At 43.8% G+C, this 9,581-nt stretch overlaps 1 protein-coding gene across 1 annotated transcript in view; it reads right to left on the reverse strand.

The window, feature by feature from the left end:
* The window catches only part of CDH8 (cadherin 8), a 163,086-nt gene extending 153,769 nt beyond the window's left edge, over nucleotides 1-9,317 (reverse strand). Inside the window, exon 1 of the mRNA XM_054296251.1 lies at nucleotides 8,822-9,317. The gene's annotated coding sequence lies outside the window, so the exon portion shown is untranslated. The remainder of the gene's footprint in view (nucleotides 1-8,821) is intronic.
* Between the last annotated feature and the right edge of the window lie 264 nt (nucleotides 9,318-9,581).

The following is a 9,581-nucleotide window of genomic DNA, read 5'->3' on the forward strand; positions in this document are numbered from 1 at the left end:
CCTGCCCTCTGGCACTGGCAGCCATTCCCTGGCTCCTGTCCCTCCAGCCCTTGGCAATTGTCTCTCTCCACCTTTCCTGCAGCTCCTTCAGGCCCTGCAAGGCCACCCTGAGCTCAGCCAAAGCTTCTCCTGTGCAGGTGAACAATGGCAGCTGTGCCAGCCTTTCCTCCCAGCAGAGCTGCTCCATCCCTCTCACTTAAAAGAGAACTGTGGTTTTTAATTTGCCATTAAAGCAGAACAAGACTAAATTCCATCAGAAACAGCTATCAAACCACCATATCCAACAAATAAGGATGTCATCCTTCCCTGCATAACTTAGCTCCATACCCATCCTGTTTCCAGTACATATCTATTAAATTGTACCTGGGCCTGATTTAAATCACCTTGGATAAGGCAGCAGGCTCATGTTTTCCTCTACAAAGGAATGAATACTTCTTGCCATAAATAATAATGCTTATTCCTCAGAGGATTATTCGTTTGTGTAAAGATTACTCACTTACTCACAAAGCAGTCAAATTAAGAGGCAGTTCTGCACCCAAGAGCAAGATGAAGAGGGATGAGGCTGTAATCAGCCATGCTGCCATGGCAGTGGCTCAGATGCTGCTCTCAGTGCCCACTGCAAAGTGCCACTTGCCTGCCCTGGCTGGGCTCTCCTGCCTCTCTCTGCCAGCAGAGCTGTGTGCAGGCACTCCCTAACCCAGTTCTGTCAAAATGATCTTGTTAACTTAAACGCCTTTAATAGTAAGGTGTTTTTAAACCCAAATCATTCTGACAGAGCTGGGCTAGCCCATTGCTCATGCTATAATTCCACCAAGAGCAATTTTCATTTAAGAGGCTCTTACCCCCCATCAGCCCCCACGACATGCAAGCTACACATTCCCAATAATTGGTCTCCATTCCCATTCCTTCTCCACTGCAGTGCACTGTCCCTGCAGCTGTGCTATCTGCAAACAACACTGTAGGACAGGCCAGGGAAATGTGGGTTAACAAACACAATTTGCAACAAAATCTTGTTCCAAAAAGTCTTTTCCTTCAAGACTCTAACCCAGATCATTGCAGAACTAAAGAACCCATCAACTATAGGACAACAACAAGAACTTTTGAGAACAACTGTGCTGACAAAAAGCATGTGAAGTTTCGCTATATGCTTCAGACAGCAGAAAAATAGTTGAATCAACAAAATTGAGTGGAGGAAAACTTCTGGAGAAGAGGAGAAACAGGCAATTAGGGACAGAAAACTACTTAAATAAGCGTCTGGTGGACTCCTGCAATCCAGTCATGGTAACCTGCCATGGTTTTATTCATTGATGCTGGCAGGTTTTAGGGACAGAAAACTCTCCCCAGATGTGGTGGTGTGAGAGCAGGCTCCATCAGGAGGGAACTGCTGTGAATACAGCACAGAGCCAGCAGCCACACTCCAGGCAGGCATGGCCCAGGCACTGCTGCAAAGCAGAATTACCCCAGGTAGCGGCAGCAGATTTCACTAACAGTGATTTTAAGGGACTGGTACGTCACCTGGAGTTAACTGTAACACAGAAAAGCATTAAAGCATTATCCACACATCCTTTCCCTCAGCCATACACCTGAAATCGCACAGGGAGGGAAATGAGCTGGGAAATGCTGCAGGAAATCCTTGGTGCTGTCAGAGCTCCCTGCCAATCCAAGTGCAAATCCACTGTCTGAGTTCATTTTGATGTACAACTCCTGGCAATTTGCTTATGGCTGCCTGGGAAATCAAAAGCAGCTTCCTAAAGCATTATTTATTGCAGCAGCACTGGCAACAGGCACCACCTTTCTCCTGCTTTTGTCTTAGGTGTTCTGCCCTACCCACACGTGGAGTAATTCAGTGAGCAAAGATATGACACTTTATCTTTTTAAGCTTAGTCATGCTCTGCTACTCTTTAAAGACTTCTGCACAGTTCTGTAGGTTATTAAGTGAGTTCCTGAGCTTGTGTCAAATGCTAAAGGACTGATTTAGGCAGAGTGTTAACCTCTGCAACAGATGTAGCTGAGGGAATCCATGCACCCATGAGGGAAAATATGGACATGCAGCTGCAGAAATGCAACAGCTTCTTCAACATTTAGGGCTCTAATAATTACTGAAGGATTTATTAATCTATCTCAAAGATTAGCATTACCAAAAGCAGGTTTCTTCATTGTTTCACAGGAAGACAGAAGGAAGGTTTAGAAAAGCTTTTCTAAGATAAATTCCTCTGCCTTCTTTCCCTTAGTTTGGTGCTTTAACTGGGAAACATCATAACCTGGTGTTCTGGAGTGGAGATAAGGCTATTTTAGGATATAGGTGTTTATCTGTCACAGCTTCACTGAGGCTTTGGGATAGAGAGAAAATTACAACATTCATCACACTGAAATATATCTCAATATTATAATAATAAATTATTTGCTATTATGTGTGCTTACCATGGTACTTTATCATATCTACAAAGTCTGTTTTATGTGACCAGCTAAATATTTTTTTTATAATTTTTGACAAATATTTACTATCAGATAACTCTTTCTTAAAAAAACCCAAACCACATAAGAGTATCTTGACGCAGTGATATGTTTTTTGTAAAACTTCTCGTGGTATCAATAGAATTTCTTATTTTTCTTTCTCTTAGATAGTAAAATCAATATGGTACAACTTTAAAGCTGTCAAGACTCAGACTTTTTGTATATAAAGCTGTCAGTCTTTCCAGAAGCAGCCACTACTTTATGGAACCAGAATGCTTTTAAAGAAACCCACCGAGGGTGTCGTCAGAACCTTCAAACTATTTTTATTCTTTATTATTCCTTGCTCTGTGCAGTGCTCTGGACTTCCAGTGTGCTACATATGCTCAGGTGCAGGACAAAGAGATAGCAAATGCTACAAAGTTTGCAGCTGAAGGTGAAATTTCCTCTCTAATGAAATAAGTATTTAAACTATTTTAAGTCATTTTGGTTGTGGTTGGTTGGATAGGTTTTTGTTTGATTGGCTTGAGGTTTTTTTTGGTGTGGATTTATTTTTCCATGGCAGCTGACACTAAAGCCATAGGTATTAAAATAGCAATACAGCTGTTTCAGCTCTACAGAGGAACAAAAGGAAATTGCAGCCTTCCCTTTCAATTTCTTATACTTAGGCAAAAAGAAAGGCTTGTGTCTCTGGGAGGCAGACACTCCACTGCTGTGTGTCCGAACATCATCTCGTGATGCAGGTTCCAAACGGAGACAAGAGATAGACAAGGCTTCCAGAGCAGTCCAAAAACTTAAAGAGAAGAAAAACAGTTGCACCAGGGCTGTTTTCATGCTATGGCAAGAGGAAGAAGAGATCTGAAGTAATTTTTATTCTCTCTAATCCAGCAATTAAAGCGGTTTTCCCATGACCCAAGCAGAAGTGCAGAGCACCTTGGCAGAGCCTCGCTCCCTCCTCGGAAGGTGAATTCCAGAATTCCAGAATTCCAGAATTCCATCATTGGGCACCTCTGGCACCGCCACGAGAGAAGGGAAAAAGGCAAATTGTGCTCAACAAGAAGAGCTCATAAAAAGGCAAACAGATTGGCCTGAGACTGAGAATGAGGTGTTAACGTTCTCTGCCTGGGGCACTGTTTATCAGGAGACTTTCAGCAGCTGGGATGTGCTTATCCTGCACATCCTGAAAAAAAAATCTTTAAATATTAATGGGGGACATAAATATCTTGCTTTCTGGACTTCTTTTTCAGCCTTTTTTTTTTTAATATATAAATATGAACAATAGAACTTTCATATCTTTGTTTAACGAATATTGCGTATTCTCTACAGAATGAAACAAAATATAATACTTAAGGAAAAACCCACATGATTTCCTGACATGTATTCCCATTAAACTAAGATTATAAATTATGACTGGACATCATGACTTGGTGAAAGCTACATAAACTCTCCAGCCATACGCATGAGCGTGTGTGTGCATTAAAAAATCTTTAAAGAGGAAAATTCTGAGCATACCTGGACTTTTCTAACTGTATACAGTACAGCTTCAAGAAACTTAAAATCTCTGCTAAGATATGTGAAATTAGAAGTGAAGGTTTCTAATTTTGCATCACTGAATTTGACGGCGCCTCTACGATCAATTTAGATGAGTTGTTTGGAAAGAATTAGGACTCTCCAATGTTAAACTTATTTCTTCTGGAGTTGCCAAACTGAGATTTTGTGGGGTTTTCCCCCCCATTCATTCATTTGCATCTAACTTTGGGAAACACACAAAACTAAAGGTCAGAGACCAAAATGCAGGACACAGTCTAAACTTCAGTGACATTAAGTTTTGATACTGTGTTACTTAAAGGGCAATCATAGTTGTTACATTTAATCCATAAGAGAGATTCACATCTGAAGTGTTGCAAAACTCAATTAGAGAATTGCACTTCCTCTTGAGTGCCAGCTCTCAGTTTGCTGCAGTATTTAGGGCTTTGAAATAAAATAAATGTATAAAATGTATAAGTTTTATATTTATATTTTTATAAAACATAAAATATGTGCATATGGTTCTGATCATCAGCCACTGCAAAGGAAATGGGTGTAAATGGGAGTTGTCAAACGAGGCTGAGCATTGCTTCCCTGGAAAAGCCACTTTGGGTGAATGTACACGAAAGCTGAAACTGTGAACTAGGGACTGCCAAGACTGTTTTCATAATGTTTTGAACTTCCCTATCTGCTGCAAAGACACACTGAGAAACGCCTCCGTGAGCTTGTCTAGGGCTTGGGCACAGAGGATGCAGGAGACACTTCCCATGGGAGCTTCCCCTCCCAGATCTGGGACTGGGAGACATTGCCAATCTCAAACCTGAGCCAGGCTGCTCATCATTCTCAATTTCAAATGATTTCCACAAGACACATGACGATCAACACCTTGGCAAATCAATTCTGGAGAGCTATCACTGCAACCAACCCATGGATAAAGGCTGCTCTCATGGCTAAGGCAAGTGGAAATCAGATTTTATAGCATCTGACTCCAGGTAAAAGACTATCTGTTGGTAACTGAACTGGTTCACAGATTTTATTTTTTTTTTCTTTTCAGCTTGTGCTTACTACTCCAGCTACCATTAGTACCCAATGTATTTTGGGAACAAAATTTTATTAATGCAGTTGAAATGCCACTGAGTTGATGTTATTTGTATGGTTGAGAAAATGATAAACATGCTGGACAGATTCTAGAACAAAGGAGAGGAAAATAAATGTGTGTGTATATATAGACACACATTTGTGATCTCAAATTGGACTTTATTTTGTTCTCTGTCTGTCTACTGCTCAAATAGTTATGTTCAAAAAGCTCTGAAGTGAGCCACATTTTCTATGGCAACAACACTAAGAAAAATGTTGAGTTTCCATGATCTAATTTAATTCTATTGATGTGATCTTATGGTAGCAATGATGCTTAAAATGCTCCAAGCTCAAATTGCCGTAGCATTTGCCTCCCACTGAAAGAATTTAGGTTTTATTATTTTATACTCATAGATGAAAGACTCTTATGATACCACTTTAGTGTATGCTACAAGCATACAATTGTATTAATAGTAGGTCAGGCTTTAATAATATTGAGATGGAAAGGGAATATTACTGAGATATGGGGTATCTGATAGGTATGATGGATTTATAAAAATACCCGCATGAGCAGTCACTTTCTGCCACAAAACATGCACAATCATCACTTGGAAATACAGAGCTCCAAGAAATTACAGGGCACGTTCACATCCCTACTTGTCCATAATCTCAGAGATCAGTATTTCTCTCTCTTTAACATCCCTCAGGTTTTGGAAATCAAATCATCTGTGTGTACCAACATCCAGGTGGGAGGGCTCAGGCCCCTATTTTCAATAAACGTCCAAAAAAGTCCCAGCTAAAGTCGGTGGGAATGGTCTTCCTAAGCCAAGATTTAAAAAGATGAAATCTGCAACTCTATGAGAGGAAATAGAAAGAAAATTCAAGAAGAGCTTCAGGGGCTAACAGACCTAAATTTATGTCCATGGCTGACTGTGAGTTCTCACTTGAAATGGTTATACATCCTGAAGAAGGGAGAAGGATATTTTTTTCAGAGTAGACAATGACTCATATGTTAAGAGTGATGAAAATAAAGTGCCCAGGGATCGATTAAATTGATTTGATAAAGGTGCAATGTTATTGGAAAAATCCTGAAGATCGCAAATGACAAAAATTCAAAATATAAGAAATATTTTCACAAAAAAGTGAATTTAAATCTGATTGTGGGACTACTTCCCCCTTTACAATTCTTTTTCGACCTCAGTAGTAGGAGCTGAAGGGAATGACTAAACATTCAAAAAGCACTGAAGGACTTTATCTAAGGAGGATTCTACCTCACCTCACATATGTAATATATATAACACATAGATTAAAACTTGGTTTATTTTTAAGGAAAGGCATAAAAGGAGTGGCTGTCATACACAGCCATACTTCTTATTAAAACCTGCTGCATTTGTTAAGCAGGCGCACGGAGTGTTATTGATTTTTTAATATTGAAGAAAATGTCCAAAGTTAGTTTCTTGGCTAGCAGCCTACCCAGTTAACAAATTGCTCACCTGGATAATTTAAGAACCAACTTACATGAAATGCTTCAATCTCCAAGGGCACTGAAGGCCCTCAGCTTACAACTGAGCATGGAAATCAAAGTCCTCCACAGCCAGGATGCAAGTTTGGAAAAAGAAGGGAGTTAATAAATAGCTGAGGAGGAAGCTACCAGAAAGCTGTGCTCGTTCTGTAAGCAGTGAGGGGAAACAACAAGGCTTAAAAGATGAAAATGTCATGTAATAATCACTTCCCTTCCTAAGGTTCTTCTGCCACAACCATCCTTACAATTGGGCTGGGAGGTAATGCCACAGAGAGCTTTTGGGTTCTGATGGTAGCAGATTTTATGGGTGTGAAATCTGCTAATTTCGCGGGTATGCCAAATACTAACTTCCTCTAGAAGATTCATCATCTCGTTTAAGACAGGTAAAATGTTCACGAGACTAATTTCCCACTCTTCTGAATTTATTTATTATTTAGTTATGTATACTGAGAAGCCTATTGTGAAGTCTCTACTTGTTCACAGCAGTCTAATATTGAACATAGAGGGAAAATATCACTCACTGCATATTTCTCCTTATCCTTGTTGCAGAGAAACTCTGGAAGAATTTCCAAAAGAGGATGAGTGAAGTTAAGAGGATTTTTATCTATAGCTTTGGTGGTTATCAGCTCTATTCTTTAATTGAAACTGAAGTGAGCAGCTGTTAGCTTCCCTGCCATTAGGAGCTAACACGTTACATTTGGAACAATAAACAGTTGTTGCTATTTGAGCTCTTGCCATCAGCACCTCCCAAAAAACACCTGTGCGAGCCGTCTATGTGCTCGAGTTGGCTGTTCCGAGGTGCCAGCCTTTATAAAAGTTGCATGAGCGTTTCCTCCCCTCTCAGAGGGAAGAGACAGACTGGTTTGCGTGGAGCAGCGAGTGTTTGTGCCTGTGTGAAAGGGAGGAGAGCCAGGGTGCAGTTTGATACCTGTTGGCAGCGCCAGCGGCTCTGTGTAGCGCCGCTAAACGCCAGCTTGGATTGATTCCACTCTATTTAGTCTGCTCCTAAACGCAAACTGCTCGAATCGAGACAAATTCAAGACACGAGCGAACGGCAGCGAACCGCAAAGGAATTCCTGCCTGTGTTAAGTAGTGTCACCTTCATGGCGGTAGGCAGAGCCTAAATAAGGATTGGGATTAATCTCTTTTCTATTACCCAGCCAGGGGCTGCCGGAGGCTCTGTGCTGGAGCCTTGCGGTGCCGAGCAGGCTGTGCTGCCGAGCAGGGATGCTGCTGCTGCCCAGCAGAACAGAGGGATGTGCTCCTCCTCTGCCTTCCTCAAAGAGAACGCCAAGCGCTTGGTGGCACAGCAGCTCCAGGGGGCTGCAGCCTCCTGTGTTCCTGCTCTGGGAGCCCTGGCAGCGAACGAGCGGCTGGGGCTCTAAGGGGATTTCTCCTTCTCCCAAGTTTTAGCTGGGTGCATCCTCTGTTTAGTCAGGCAAAGGATGGGAAGGAAAACAACTTGTGGGACAGGGATGACTCCTGGCTAGTTATGGCTATAGATGCATTGCCATCGCAGCTTTCAAGAGCAGTATTTCTGCGATTCTTGCCTCTCTCAAAGTAGGAAAGGAAGCTATGAAGCCATTCCTATTTATTTACTTACTTAAGGGGTGCAAAGCTTTGCGGTGAGGGAAGGTGATAATAAATCGGGGGGATTTCCCCCCCTCAAGGTTCTTCCAGCCTCCTCCTCCCTCATTTACATATCTGGCTGGTGGGTGATTTTTATTCTCAGCACGAAAACTGCAATCTATTTCAATGCATGAATGCAGCCCTGCATCTATTCAACACAGTGAAATAGCCCAGAGACTTATTGTACTAAATAAGAAAACAAGGAGAAGAAACGGGTTCGCCAGCCTTAGAAGCAACCCTCTGTGATCCAAAGTCCTCCCGATTCTTTAAAGGAGGGTTGTAGAACGGAAGGAAAAAATAAACCTCCCCAAAAAAAAAACCACCAACAAGCGGGAAGACAAATACAATCACCACTACTTCTTCTCCCGAGAGAATAATAATGATAATAAAAAAATACTAACAAGCATCCCACGACATTTTCATTATCGGCAATTTGAAAACATCCGACCTAATGAGGGGCCCCAGTTGGGTCTAATACCGCACCTACGGGCGAGGAAGGCGCTCGCCCAGCGCACCTTGCACGCACACAGAGCCCAAGTCAGGCAGAAACCCACGGGGCGAGAGCCCTCTGCCAGCCAGCCGGCCAAAAATTGTCTGAATAAAATGAATACTCACTCTTTCAAGGAGCAGGGGAGCCGCTCGCCCACAGCCACTTCACGCACGGATGGAAAGGGTGAGGTAAAAAGCCATCAGCCGGTCCCTGGGAACAGGCAGGGTGCTCCAGATTTTCTTCTCATGCTTCCCGAGGCTGCCGATGCTGGCGGAGCCGCTGCTTGCCGGGCTTCCCGGGTCTCTGTGCCTGCATGCCGGAGTGCAGTTATTAATTTCTCCCTTCGCACGAGCCGGCGGCAGCCGCACGTCTCCAGGAGAGCAGGGATATTCCAAATAAATCCGCTAATTCCGGGGCTGAGCGCGCTGCCGTGCCCGCCTGCCTGCCAAACGTAACTGTGAAGCGATGTGGAAAAGTGAGCCGGGAGCCTCCCCTGACAGCTCTTATTGGGCTGATCTCGGAGGCAGGTCTAGCGCTGGGAAATTCGTGTAAGCACTTTGGGGAGGTGGTTTTCCCCCTCCCTCCGCTGCCCGCCTTCCCGCCGGCAGGCACACAACTTTTCCAGGGGCGGCGGCGCCGCTCGCTCCTGCCGGGAGCCCGGGCCGCCAACTCCGCGCCGGGGCATCTCCTCCGGCCGCCCGGGAGAGACCGAGGGATGCGGGCAGGGACGGAGGGAGGGATGCGGGAGAGCGGGGGTGGGCACCGGGCGGACCCGGGGCGGGGGGCCGGGCGCGGAGCGGGGCCACCGGGGACGCGCCCGCCGGGGCTGGGATGTGCCCGAAGCGATGGCAAAGAGCAGCCCCCCTTCTCCTGACCCCGTCCTTT

This window comes from Melozone crissalis, unplaced genomic scaffold (genome assembly GCF_028551555.1).
Source record: "Melozone crissalis strain CALT ecotype California unplaced genomic scaffold, PUWL_Pcris_2 ptg000007l_1, whole genome shotgun sequence".
Classification (NCBI taxonomy): Eukaryota; Metazoa; Chordata; class Aves; order Passeriformes; family Passerellidae; genus Melozone; species Melozone crissalis.